This window comes from Diaphorina citri, unplaced genomic scaffold, assembly GCF_000475195.1.
Source record: "Diaphorina citri unplaced genomic scaffold, Diaci psyllid genome assembly version 1.1 scaffold1545, whole genome shotgun sequence".
In the NCBI taxonomy this organism is placed as follows: Eukaryota; Metazoa; Arthropoda; class Insecta; order Hemiptera; family Psyllidae; genus Diaphorina; species Diaphorina citri.
The window spans coordinates 32094-47427 of NW_007378971.1; the positions used below are offsets into that span (position 1 = coordinate 32094).

Below are 15334 nucleotides of genomic sequence, written 5' to 3' on the forward strand. Positions count from 1 at the left end.
CTACTAGTTGTGTACTCTCTTTCGATTTTTTCAGCCTTTTTTATGATATTTTTGCTTGTGTTGTCTTGGTTATCTTTTAAGAATTTAATAAGGTAGTCGTTTTCCTTCTCTTTGATGTACTTTGCCAGTCCTAATATAGCTACTTCGTGTACTTGCTCTATCATTCTAAGTCCTCTCCCTCCATCTTTTCTGGGTATGTATATCCTGTCCACGTCTGCTCTAGGGTGTAGACTCTGATTTATTGTTAGTATTTTCCTTGTGTTTTCTATCTAGTTTCTTAATCTCTTCTCTAGTCCACTCAATTATTCCAAATCCATACTCCACCACTGGTATTGCTAATGAGTTTACAGCTTCGATCTTGTGTTTTGCATTTAACTCTGTTTTCATGATCCCTCTAACTCTCCTATAGTATTCCTTCCTTATTGTGTCTTTCATTCTCTTGTGTTCTATGTTACCTTCTTCAAATATACCCAGGTATTTGTACACTTCTCCCGTTTTGAGTTCTCTGATGTTTGGTGCTTGTTCATCGGGGATGTTGGCTCTTTCTTTAATTTTTCCTTTCACTATGTTCACTTTCGCGCATTTGTCGTATCTGAACTTCATTCCAATGTGGTCACTGAAAGTCTTCATCTTTCCTATGAGGGTGTTTAGGTTATTTTCGTTGTTTGCATATAATTTTAAGTCGTCCATGAATAGGAGGTTTGTCTCGCTGGAGGACGTAAAACTGAGACAAAGCCAGCCCTGTGAAGCCACAGACAATAACACTGGCTCTTTTGAGGGTACCTGAATGGGACTATGGTCAAGTCCGTCTCAGGAAGTTGGGTACAACGACATAATTATGTACCTGAATATCCCTCATCAGACCCCTACGATTTAGGGGCCCTGAGGCCTGAGCTAGCTCTCTGGCCTTGATGACACCTCTTGGTATCCTCTTAATGGGATAGTCTATGGACTCACAGCTTTTCTCTGGAATAAACCTGAGTATGCGGACTCTTTAGAGGTGCTGCAGGTGAATTTTAGAGAAACTGGGGAGGTTGAAATATACCAGTGAGGGTACTTCTAGGTTACATCAAGGCCAGGGTATAGCAGCTTGGACAGGGGAAAAAATACTGGTCACAATAGATCTACAGAGGTCGCAGTGTTAATTGCATACTCTCTTGGGAGAGGAGCAACCAGTCCCATAATAGATAGAATAATAGATACTGTTTGTCCATAGTTTATTTATTAGAGATCCCTCTATTAATACATCAATGAATGACATATCCAACGAAAGAACAAAACAAAAATTGAACAAAAAAATAACATAAATAACAAATGAATGAAGAGCTAAAAGAAGAAGAAAAAACAAGATCGAGTTAATGACAAAGAAGATGACATCGGAGATAATCCTGATAAGTCATCCAGATTAATGAAACGTAAAGAACAAGCCATGAGGAGAACAATAGGACAAAAAGATCAAGAAGAAAAAGGAAATGAAGAAGAAGAAGAAGAAGAAAAAGAAGAGTAAGATCAAGAATATGAAGAAGAAAAAGCAGAAGGACAGGAGGAAGAACGAAGAAATGACATAAAACCTATAGCCCCTTCAAGTTTTTTTTTTTTTTTTTTTTTTTTTTTTTTTTTTTTTTTTTTTAACTCCCCAAAAAAAAAAAAAAAAAAAAAAAAAAAAAAATTTTTTTTTTTTTTTTTTTTGGCGAAAACTCTCTCAAAAACAACAATAAATAGAGTGAACGAAATTGAAAATAAAAACAGCATAAATAAGACCAGACATGAAGAGGAGCATCAAACTGGAAGAAACAACAACTGAAAAGAAATAATTCGCTAATCGTGTTATTATTTCTAGCATCAGTGGAGTAAACACGATATTATTATCAAGAACCTTTAAAAGATATCTGTTAATTGTTTAATCCCAAAAATACTGTTATACAGGTACCATGTCGGTCTTGTGGGACACGCAAAGTACCAAGAGTAGGTAGCTGAGCCCTTTTTGACAAAAATAATGTTTCCACCATTCCATCACCATCATTCCGATTTTAATTCTTTCAAACGTAAAACTGACTACTTTATAAAGATGTCCATTTTGTGAAAGCGTTTTTGTTTTTGTTTGTTTGTTTTTTTTTTTTTGAACAGAGAATGTTTCTTCTGTTTTTCCTAGTAGTGATCTTGGACGAATTCGAGATTACCTAAACCTTACTTTAGATAAAAGGAATTTCCGAATACTCCTCTACTTTTTCGCCAATCCGCGTCTGTTTTCGAAAAATGATTGCGTCAAGTACCGAAACCTGAAGACCCTGAAGTGGGGTTCTTAAGATCCTCTTACCTTTTGTGTTGTTAAGTATGTTGTAATCAAAACAAGCCACAAATAAAATCTCCGATGTAGATCCCTCAAGCCTTGACTTGAAGAGAATTATCCCCTCAATCCTTGACTTAAAGAGAATTATCCCCTCAAGCCTTGACTTAAAGAGAATTATCCCCTCAATCCTTGACTTATAGAGAATTATCCCCTCAATCCTTGACTTAACTTGACTTAAGGAGAATTATTATATCTATTATTATTATTATTATTACTACTTAGTTTGATGGAGATTTACGGGGAAAAGTGTCAGAAGGGACCGGATTACAAACTAGCACTGACTGGAAAAGGCTACTATTTAAAAGTTCTCACAACTATAGCTCATACAATTTAGTCAAAACAAAGCCAAATCTCATACAATCTCAGTCAGCTTAAAATGTCAAATCCCTTTAGAGCTCTAACATCACCAATGAAAGGGCTTTTCAAGCTTAGATCGAAAATAGATGGAAAATATCTATAGGTAACTATTTAATATAAGTTCTCATAACTATAGCTCATACAATTTAGTCAAAACAAAGCCAAATCTCATACAATCTCAGTCAGCTTAAAATGTCAAATCCCTTTAGAGCTCTACGGTCAGTTAAACCGGCAATTAAGGGATGTCCCTATATTAATTTAATAGTCTCTACCTCTCTACTCCCTAAATTAATACATTATGTACCCATCATAAAAAAACCGTAAAAATTAAATGTTTCGAGTTCATTCAGGTATACCTCTAGTAACGGTACAAAACGTATAGCACCATCATTTTCAAAGGCCATTTCGGTTCATTCATTCGGAATTGAAAACCCTTGCAATGCCAAAAGCCGGACTAATGGTTTTTTTTTTTTTTTTTTTTTTTTTTTGTCGACGAAAACTCTCTTAAAAACAACAATAAATAGAGTGAACGAAATTGAAAATAAAAACAGCATAAATAAGACCAGACATGAAGAGGAGCATCAAACTGGAAGAAACAACAACTGAAAAGAAATAATTCGCTAATCGTGTTATTATTTCTAACATCAGTGGAGTAAACACGATATTATTATCAAGAACCTTTAAAAGATATCTGTTTAATCCCTAAAATACTGTTATACAGGTACCATGTCGGTCTTGTGGGACACGTAAAGTACCAAGAGTAGGTAGCTAACCCCTTTCTGCCAAAAATAATGTTTCTCTCACTATCATTCCGATTTTAATTCTTTCAAACGTAAAACTGACTACCTATTCTAAAAAGTTGTCCATTTTGTGAAAGCGTTTTTTTTTTTTTTGAACTGAGAGTGTTTCTTCTGTTTTTCCTAGTAGTGATCTTGGACGAATTCGAGGTTACCTAAACCTTACTTTAGAATCTTTAGATAAAAGGAATTTCCGAATACTCCTCTATTTTTTCGCCAATCCGCGTCTGTTTTCGAAAAATGACTTCGTCAAGTACCGCAACCTGAAGTGGGGTTCTTAAGATCCTCTTACCTTTTGTGTTGTTAAGTATGTTGTAATCAAAACAAGCCACAAATAAAATCTCCGATGTAGATCCCTCAAGCCTTGACTTAAAGAGAATTATCCCCTCAATCTTTGACTTATAGAGAATTATCCCCTCAATACTTGACTTGAAGAGAATTATCCCCTCAAGCCTTGACTTACAGAGAATTATCCCTTCAATCCTTGACTTAAAAAAAAAAAAAGTAAATGCAATTTGTGTTATTATGTCACAACTTTGGTGCTCACTGCAGCATTGTAGGATTTTCCCCAATAAGTATCTCAATAATCCTAACAACCAACAACCAATGTTTACCTACCATGCTGGCACCGGTCGCTATGCGCATTTACATGTCATAGCTACTCATTTTCCTCATTAAAATAAATCCCTGAAGAAATACACTGTAGTACCGGGGTGGGCTTTTCAGACGAATTTTCTGTCAAAATAAATAAATAGATTAAAATAAATGAAAATAATTATTGGTATAATTATTTAGGAAAGATTAAGTTAATATGTATGTTGAATGTTACACAATACTGTACAATACTCAAGGAAACCTGATTGTTGGGTAATTTTTTCAACACTCTTTCATCTGATTTGATTTCTTTGACATTTCTTTCCCTTGAAATCCAAGTGAAGAGATTAGAGTCAAATTTGTGTTAGGATTCAAGTCGCCCTTGTTAAAACACCTCCTGGTGCCGCCCCTTCTCATTCATGAAAACAGAGAGAAAAGGGCAGAAAAATACTCCAAAATTCTTACCTTAATGAAAAGATTAAAATAATTAGAGCCCCCGAGGACCTTTACAAAGGTTTTCGGTTCCATTTGTACGGGTCATTATTACGTTAGGTTTGGTTCCTGGGAGATAGCCCATTTCTTGCTCTTTTCTTTTTGTAGCCTTTTTTTGTGATAGAGGGAACTGTAACTGCTAAGATCTTATCGTCCCGCAATCGAAGAGAGAAGGAAGACAGGATAGGAGAAAGCCAGCCGTTCCATCAAGAACGAACATTATTTGTTAAGGATAAAATCCGCCCCGGGCGGAAATTGCACCTTTTCCACCAAGCTCCCAGTGACTTACCTGGACGGGGAACCACCAAAGGGTTTCATTGATAATGATGATGACGGCCTCTCAAGTGACGACTATAAAACTGATCCCCCCCCCAAAACAAGAAAACAACGAGACTTGTTACCATTTCCCATTGTGTGAAAACAATCCCGGGCACCGAATAGTCCTCAGGTGACACAAGCTAGGCGCCACCGTCGAAGATAAGGGATGGATGGGGAAGTGTGAGATGGAGAGTTTGGTGGGGGGAGGGTTGAATAAGAGATTAGAAAGAGGAAGGGGAGGTGGTGAAAGGAAGAGACATGAAGGGCAAGATGGAGAGGTATTGAAACACCACCAACCAGAGGGTCTATTGTCCGCACCGGCTCGCATTGTTTCAAAGGAATCCACCCCCCAAAATAGAAGGCAATGAAGGCATTCATCTTGGAATAGGAAAGATACCTTTCGCCCGCAGTGGCGAATCGTGGGCTTCGAACCCGTGACCTAGCGCTTTTAAGGCAGACGCGCTTCCCTTCAAGCTAAGTCTGGGCTGGTGACAGATGGTCTTCGAATCCATTTTAAATAAGCACTAATTCACTTACTACATATTTTGTAAGTGACAAGTGTGGGGGTTTAGCAATCTCGTAGACTCGTAGAGAGGAAGGAAAGGGCTGCCCTTTCCTAGGTGTTTCATGAAGGCTACGCCACTGACCACCGAACATTCTTGACGTACCCGTAGACTCGTAGAGAGGAAGGAAAGGGCTGCCCTTTCCTAGGTGTTTCATGAAAGCTACGCCACTGACCACCGAACATTCTTGACGTGTTTTTACAGCATTATTCATGGTCAATTGTCACCTTGTTTCATTGAAAAGGACTTGACCGTTGGGTGCTTTGTTTGGTAAACTCTCCCTGGGAATTTTCAGGTGTCAATGAAGGCATTCATCTTGGAATAGGAAAGATAGATACCTTTCGCCCGCAGTGGCGAATCGTGGGCTTCGAACCCGTGACCCAGCGCTTTTAAGGCAGACGCGCTTCCCTTCAAGCTAAGTCTTCCCTTCAAGCTAAGTCTGACAGGTGGTCTTCGAATCCATTTTAAATAAGCACTAATTTACTTACTACATATTTTGTAAGTGACAAGTGTGGGGGTTTAGCAATCCCGTAGACTCGTAGAGAGGAAGGAAAGGGCTGCCCTTTCCTAGGTGTTTCATGAAGGCTACGCCACTGACCACCGAACATTCTTGACGTGTTTTTACAGGATTCATCATGGTCAATTGTCACCTTGTTTCATTGAAAAGGACTTGACCGTTGGGTGCTTTGTTTGGTAAACTCTCCCTGGGAATTTTCAGGTGACGAGGTCCTAATGTGTGTCATATTGTGTCCTTGAGGGAGGACAGTTTGATGATGTAGATCCTGTCTATTGGGAAGGATCCCAAAGGAGGAAACCTTTGAGTGATCTGATGGGAACTTTACCGGACTTGGGCTCTGTCAAAGGCATTCTAGATTCCAGATATTTGCGGACACACAAGAAGAACTTGACGGGGTCGAACGCTCTTTTGAAATCAAAATCAGCCCGATTTTTTTCTTCTTTTTATGACATTTCCAAGTCCAGGGGCTTTTAAATTTTTTTTTTTTTTTACTAAACTTATTTTTATTTCTACCATTGAAGACTTTGTTTAATTTTGAAAGATAGCAGTGATTTAGGGATATATTATATTGCTTAAGAATATGTGTAATCAATTCAAAGGTTTACGGTTGATCTAAAGTAATAACCTAATAACTTTTGTATTTTCTATTTTATTGAAAACATCACCATATCACCAATGAAAGGGCTTTTCAAGCTTAGATCGAAAATGCATGGAAAATATCTAATATAGCTGAATTCCGTCGCTTCGCTCCGGAATCCCGCTAGTTCATCCCGAGGCATGGCCAAACTTGTGGAAAAGGCATGGCCGACGACGAGGTTGTCAAAACACTCTTCTCAAGATGTCAAAATGGACCCCAAACCTCTAATTCAAGAGGAAACATTCAATGAACTACACGGTAACAACTTTATTGTTACAGATTAAAATAAATGAAAATAATTATTGGTATAATTATTTAGAAAAGATTAAGTTAATATGTACAGTCCACGTCAACTGGGAAGTCCAATGGAAGCGCATGGAGGAGAACCGCAACTTCTCAACTGTAAGTCGGACAGTTCTAAAAGTTTCACCATTCGATTCGGCGTGAAAAATCCCATGGGATCAACTATTCACCCTACTTGTTAATCAACGAGCTATTTATGTTGAATGTTACACAATACTGTACAATACTCAAGGAAACCTGATTGTCGAGTAATTTTTTCAACACTTTTCCATCTGATTTGATTTCTTTGAAATTTCTTTCCCTTGAAATCCAAGTGAAGAGATTAGAGTCAAATATGTGTTAGGATTCAAGTCGCCCTTGTTAAAACACCTCCTGGTGCCGCCCCTTCTCATTCATGAAAACAGAGAGAAAAGGGCAGAAAAAACGAGGTTGTCAAAACACTCTTCTCAAGATGTCAAAATGGACCCCAATTCTCTATTTCAAGAGGAAACATTCAACGAACTACACGGTAACAACTTTAGTGTTACAGATTAAAATAAATGCAAATAATTATTGGTATAATTATTTAGAAAAGATTAGGTTAATATGTATGGTAAATGTTACACAATACTCAAGGAAACCTGATTGTTGAGTAATTTTTTCAACACTTTTTCAGCTGATTTGATTTCTTTGTAATTTCTTTCCCTTGTAATCCCAGTGAAGAGATTAGAGTCAAATTTGTGTTAGGATTCAAGTCGCCCTTGTTAAAACACCTCCTGGTGCCGCCCCTTCTCATTCATGAAAACAGAGAGAAAAGGGCTGAAAAATACTCCAAAATTCTTACCTTAGGTAATGAAAAGATTCAAATAATTAGGGCCCGGAGGACCTTTACAAAGGTTTTTGGTTCCATTTGTACGGGTCATTATTACGTTAGGTTTCAAATAATTAGGGCCCGGAGGACCTTTACAAAGGTTTTTGGTTCCATTTGTACGGGTCATTATTACGTTAGGTTTGGTTCGAGGGAGATAGCCCATTTCTTGCTCTTTTCTTTTTGTAGCCTTTTTTGTGACAGAGGAAACTGTACCTAACTGCTAAGATCTTATCGTCCCGCAATCGAAGAGAGAAGGAAGACAGGATAGGAGAAAGCCAGCCGTTCCATCAAGAACGAACATTATCTGTTAAGGATAAAATCCGCATCGGGCGGGAATTGAATCTTTTAACCAAGCTCCCAGCGATTTACCTGGACGGGGAACCACCAAAGGGTTTCATTGATAATGATGATGACGGCCTCTCAAGTTAAATGACTATAAAACTGATCCCCCCCAAAACAAAGCAACGAGACTTGTTACCATTTCCCATTGTGTGAAAACAATCCCGGGCACCGAATAGTCCTCAGGTGACACAAGCTAGGCGCCACCGTCCAACGAACATTATCTGTGAAGGATAAAATCCGCCCCGGGCGGAAATTGAACCTTTTTCACCAAGCTCCCAGTGACTTACCTGGACGGGGAACCACCAAAGGGTTTCATTGATAATGATGATGACGGCCTCTCAAGTGACGACTATAAAACTGATCCCCCCCAAAACAAGAAAGCAACGAGACTCGTTACCATTTCCCATTGTGTGAAAACAATCCCGGGCACCGAATAGTCCTCAGGTGACACAAGCTAGGCGCCACCGTCAAAAAGGAATTTCCTACGTCTTTCTCTCGGGAGTTTTGGATTCGGAATACCACCAACCAGAGGGTCTATTGTCCGCACCGGCTCGCATTGTTTCAAAGGAATCCACCCCCAAAATAGAAGGCAATGAAGGCATTCATCTTGGAATAGGAAAGATACCTTTCCCCCGCAGTGGCGAATCGTGGGCTTCGAACCCGTGACCTAGCGCTTTTAAGGCAGACGCGCTTCCCTTCAAGCTAAGTCTGGGCTGGTGACAGATGGTCTTCGAATCCATTTTAAATAAGCACTAATTCACTTACTACATATTTTGTAAGTGACAAGTGTGGGGGTTTAGCAATCCCGTAGACTCGTAGAGAGGAAGGAAAGGGCTGCCCTTTCCTAGGTGTTTCATGAAGGCTACGCCACTGACCACCGAACATTCTTGACGTGTTTTTACAGGATTCATCATGGTCAATTGTCACCTTGTTTCATTGAAAAGGACTTGACCGTTGGGTGCTTTGTTTGGTAAACTCTCCCTGGGAATTTTCAGGTGACGAGGTCCTAATGTGTGTCATATTGTGTCCTTGAGGGAGGACAGTTTGATGATGTAGATCCTGTCTATTGGGAAGGATCCCAAAGGAGGAAACCTTTGAGTGATCTGATGGGAACTTTACCGGACTTGGGCTCTGTCAAAGGCATTCTAGATTCCAGATATTTGCGGACACACAAGAAGAACTTGACGGGGTCGAACGCTCTTTTGAAATCAAAATCAGCCCGATTTTTTTCTTCTTTTTATGACATTTCCAAGTCCAGGGGCTTTTAAGGTGTTTCGGACATTCCATTTTCATGGGTGCTCTAAAGTTAAGCAACATCGAGTCTGGTGGGCCTCTCGATGAAGACCGCTGATGAAATTAGGGTTTACCTACTCTCACAAAGACATGTTAACGAGGTGGTTGGAATTCTCTTCTCAAAATTAAAAGAGAAAATTTCCCTTTTGTGTTAAACATGTCTGTCCAATTTCATTAAAATTGGACAAACCGTTCGAGCGTTATGGTCAAGCATGCGAACTGAAGGAAAAGTCGTCGAAACCTGCGTCTGATCAAATCGACAGCATGGTTGTTACTTTTGTGGTCACCAGTTTTACGATTTGACGGTGGCTTTTGACCTCCAAATTGATATTTTATTTATTTTTCCACGATTTTTTTATGTTATGTTTTTTTTCTATTATTTTATTGTTTATGTATTTTTTTTTTATTTTGTCCCTAAAAAAAATAAAAAAAAATAAAATAAAGGCAGGTTTGACGATGTTTGCTCTAGAACTCTATCCTCTTATTTACTATCAGGATTCAGTTAAAAGAAGTAGTTCAAGCAAAGTATTGTTTGTTGTGTTTAACGAAGGCAAACATTTACCAACGCATATTATACCAGTTATACTAGGATTACTTGGAACTTGGAAGTTATGGCATGCTTAGAGGCTCAGAAGTGGACTTTACAAATAGACAATGAGAAGTGGACTTTACAAACAATGCCAGAATCCGTGTGCATATCAGAATTCAAAGTACAAACACAATGAAATCTGGTAAACATGATTGGAAGTTGTGGCATGCTTAGAGGCTCAGAAGTGGACTTTACAAATAGGCAATGAGAAGTGGACTTTACAAACAATGCCAGAATCCGTGTGCATATCAGAATTCAAAGTACAAACACAATGAAATCTGGTAAACATGATTTACACTCCCAAACCAACAAAAGCAAATAAATGCGGACACTGAACAAGACAAGAATGTCGGTATTTAAGTAGCCCAAAAACACGCCCAAACCCAATCACAATCACCAAAACTGAACGCTGTTTTCTACTGTTTGCCCATTCGTCTCGCTGGAGGACGTAAAACTGAGACAAAACCAGCCCTGTCAAGCCACAGACAATAACACTGGCTCTTTTGAGGGTACCTGATTTTATTTATTTGAGATCCCTCTATTAGTACATCAATGAATGACATATCCAACGAAAGAACAAAAAATAACATAAATAACAAATGAATGAAGAGCTAAAAAAGAAGAAAAAACAAGATCGAGTTAATGACAAAGAAGATGACATCGGAGATAATCCTGATAAGTCATCCAGATTAATGAAACATAAAGAACAAGCCATGAGGAGAACAATAGGGCTAAAAGATCAAGAAGAAAAAGGAAATGAAGACGAAGAAAAAGAAGAGAAAGATCAAGAATATGAAGAAGAAAAAGCAGAAGGGCAGGAGGAAGAACGAAGAAATGACATAAAACCTATAGCCCCTTCAAGTTTTTTTTTTTTTTTTTTTCTTGGAAGTTATGGCATGCTTAGAGGCTCAGAAGTGGACTTTTCAAATAGGCAACAATATGGACAAGTTACCAGAATCCGTGTGTGCATATCAGAATTCAAAGTACAAACACAATGAAATCTGGTAAACATGATTTACACTCCCAAACCAACAAAAGCAAATAAATGCGGACACTGAACAAGAAATAAATACCCGGACAAGAATGTCGGTATTTAAGTAGCCCAAAAACACACCCAAACCCAATCACAATCACCAAAACTGAACGCTGTTTTCTACTGTTTGCCCATAGTTTATTTATTTGAGATTCCTCTATTAGTACATCAATGAATGACATATCCAACGAAAGAATAAAACAAAAATAGAACAAAAAATAACATAAATAACAAATGAATGAAGAGCTAAAAAAAGAAGAAAAAACAAGATCGAGTTAATGACAAAGAAGATGACATCCGAGATAATCCTGATAAGTCATCCAGATTAATGAAACATAAAGAACAAGCCATGAGGCGAACAATAGGACAAAAAGATCAAGAAGAAAAAGAAAACGAAGAACAGGAAAAAGAAGAGCAATATCAAGAATATGAAGAAGAAAAAGCAGAAGGGCAGGAGGAAGAATGAAGAAATGACATAAAACCTATAGCCCCTTCAAGTTTTTTTTTTTTTTTTTTTTTTTTTTTTTTTTTTTTTTTTTTTCAAAAACAACTTGGAGAGGTATTGAAAGGAATGACAGAGGGAATGGGGGGTCCCAGAATTAGATGAAGAAGAAGAGAAGGGGGAATAGGAGGAAGAGAAACAGATTGAAAAGATGAAGATAAAGTAGGGGAAGAGGAGAAGGAAAATAAGGAGGAAGGAGGAGAAGAAGAGGCGGAAGAAGAAGAGAGGAGAAGGAGGAAGAAGAAGAGAGGAGAAGGAGGTCAAGGAGGAAGAAGATAGGAGAAGGAGGATTCCAGAATTAGATAGGAGGAGGTAGAGAGGAGGAAGAGGAGATACAGATTGAAAACATGAAGATAAATAAGAAGGAGAGGGGGATGAGAAGGAAGGAAGACAAGGAGAAAGAGAGGATAAGCTTGAGTGGACATGAAGAGAGATGGTAAGGGATGAGGAAAACAAATAACTATCATGTCCATGATTCATGATATGTCATGGATGTTATGATTCATGACATTGTGGATGTGAACTCATCCACTCAACTCATATCTCATCCAATGTATTCAGTCAACCATGACTCTTGGAGGAATATTTTGAACGAAGAAATTGTTCCAATCGCGCACTACGATTGATTCAAAGGAGCCTTACTCCCTTATCTGCAATGCACTGGTTGTTTCAAGCTTTGCTACCTACTTATAATCTAAGGTGTCTTGCGCAAATCTACTGTTACTTCCTTTCGTTCAAGGCACATCCAACTTTTGACTATAAGGCTGAAACAATTGACTGTAAGGCGTAGTGCGCTATTGAAACATTTTTTTTTTTTTTTTTTTTTTTTTTTTTTTTTGAGTGTGGGCAATATTTTCGGAATCGACCAATTACGTAGCATTATAATCTTCGTAATGAAACACTCTACAAACATAGGTACTACACAAGTCTACATACATATACACTTAATTATTACCAGAGTAACCAGAGTTCATACTGAATCTCCGAATTTCGTAATGTCTAAATTTATTTCTCATCAATAAATTCAACACATATGTAGATTCTATAGATTGTAGAATTGTAGATAGAAGATACCTACCTAGACGTCCTATAAAATAGGTACTGCGTATATTTTCCTAAAAAGAAGAAAAATATGTGTCTAAATAGGTAGGTAATAGTTATACTTATTTTGAGTATTTTCTTAGTATTACTTTGTATGCAATCGATTATCGCACCAAAAAATTAGATCACATAACACGCTCGTCTAGTACGTATAGCATCGGATTTTTTATTATTATTTCTTTTTACTCTTCTTCTCCTTCTATTCCTCTTTCTTCTCCTATTCCTCATCCATCTTGTTCTTCACCTTCTCCTCTTCTTCTCCTCTTCTTCTTCTTCTTCTTCTTCTTCTTCTTCTTCTCCCCCCTATAATAATTCACGCTCCAGTCACAGTACGTTCAAAATATTCTTTTATAACTGGCGATTACAATAGCTCAGTAACATTCTGTAATAGCCACAAGTAGATGAAAAGGATTCCACATGGAGCAGGAGCAAAAGATTCCACCAAAGAAGCTTCCAGTGCAAAAGAACTCCAAATTTCCGGCCAAAAATACATATAAAAATACTCCCCATAACTCAGTAAAAAAAAACAGCCTCTTCTCTCTCTCTGTCTCTCTCTCTCTCTCTCTCTCTCTCTCTCTCTCTCTCTCTCTCGAGATGATGACTCGAGATTATTTATATTGTAAGAGCTTAATATATTATACAAATAGGTATATATAAATATAAACTCCAGAATCAGTGGCGTGGTTCTCCATGGAAACTCGGGAGGCATCCCTTCCCTTCCTCTCTACGGTTTCTTCTCCTGCCTGCACTACTTACCACTTACCGAAAAAGCAAATTTTGGCCAATCAGATGTTTGTAATAGATGCTTGAGCACTAGTTGACAACCAGTAGGTAGGTACCTAATATTTTCTTCGTAAATATGGGTGCAAGACCACCCGCAGATCGGCATACTGTATATGGGTTTATAGCTTCCCCTTCTGGAAAGCTCACCCCACACCACTGACAAGAACCTCTTGACTGAAACTCCAATGTTTACCTACCATGCTGGCACCGGTCGCTATGCGCATTTACATGTCATAGCTACTCATTTTCCTCACGATATCCAATGTTTACCTACCATGCTGGCACCGGTCGCTATGCGCATTATATTACATAGCTACTCATTTTCCTCACGAGGCAAAGTCCAATGTTTACCTACCATGCTGGCACCGGTCGCATCCAACGTTTACCTACCATGCTGGCACCGGTCGCTATGCGCATTTATATGTCATAGCTACTCATTTTCCTCACGAGGCTGAGTGGGACCCCCCTCAACAGCCAGTCACGGAATCAATCATTTGCATGATACAAATTTCTTGACCCCGCCGGGAATCGAACCCGGGTCTGGCCCCGCAACAGCCAGTCACGGAATCAATCATTTGGATGATACAAATTTCTTGACCCCGCCGGGAATCGAACCCGGGTCCGTGCAACGCGAGCACAGGTGACCCCTAACCAGGGAGCTGACCCATCGTCATAATCTGCAGAAGACTACTTAAGCTGGCATTGCTGCAAATGCCTTGATATCCTCTATTGTTTAATCCTTGACTTAAGGAGAATTATTATCTATTATTATTACTAGTTTGATGAAGATTTACGGGAAAAAGTGTCAGAAGGGACCGGATTGCAAACTAGCACTGACTGGAAAAGGCTGACTAAAAACGCCGATCTCGTATGGACCGGAAAAGGAGAAGAAAAGGAAGAAGACTTGTTAGGTAGTTTTCGTGAACTGTAGGAGTCACTCAGAAAAAAGGCCGTTTCGGGGGCCCAAAAGCCCGATTTTGTTCAATTTTTTTTTTTAAGAGGTTTGACAGAGGGAACTGTAACTGCTATGGTCTTATCGTCCCGAAATCGAAGAGAGAAAGAAGACAGGATAGAAGAGGTGGAAGGAGAACAAGAAGAAGAAGAAAAAGAAGAAGAGGTGGAAGGAGAACAAGGAGAAGAAAAAGAAGAAGAATAAGAAGAAGAAGAACAGGTGGAAGGAGAACAAGAAGAAGAAAAAGAAGAAGAGGTGGAAGGAGAACAAGAAGAAGAAAAAGAAGAAGAGGTGGAAGGAGAACAAGGAGAAGAAAAAGAAGAAGAATAAGAAGAAGAAAAAGAAGAATAAGAAGAAGAAGAAGAATAAGAAGAAGAAGAAGAAGAAGAAGAAGAAGAAGAAGAAGAAGAAGAACTAGCTAATACGCTATAACAAGTTTGTGTCCCAAAATACCTTGAATATTTGAGAGAAGAGAGAGAATTTCAGGTTTTTGGCGGATGTGCCAAAATACTAAATTTTCCAAAAACACAAAATAGAGAGCTAATAAGCTATAACAAGTTTGTGTCCCAAAACAGCTTGAATAGGTATTTAAGAGAAGAGAGAGAATTTCATGTTTTTGGTGGATGTAACACAAAATAGAGGGGTTCATATTTTTAGCGGATGCATCAATATTACCAAAATTGTCTTATGCATCACTAGGGGAAACGGAGGGAGGGGAACTTCGAATTCCCACTATCCACTATAAATTAGCAGAATTAGTGGAATGTCCACTGTGGATTCTAGTAGATTTGTTGCAAATCCATTTACATAATCAGACTAAAGGATCGTTCACACTATTACAGTCACCCGAAGTCCATCGATGTTCGAAGATCTCAAATTGATGAGATACCTACGTATTTAAGAAGAAGAAGAAGAAGAAGAAGAAGAAGAAGAAGAAGAAGAAGAAGAAGAAGAAGAAGAA

The 15334-nt window shown here is 38.5% G+C and overlaps 1 protein-coding gene across 1 annotated transcript in view; it reads left to right on the forward strand.

Annotated features, from left to right (window-relative positions):
* LOC103516325 (BMP-binding endothelial regulator protein-like) overlaps positions 1-15334 on the forward strand; it is a 66214-nt gene that overhangs the window by 29443 nt on the left and 21437 nt on the right. The window lies entirely within an intron of this gene.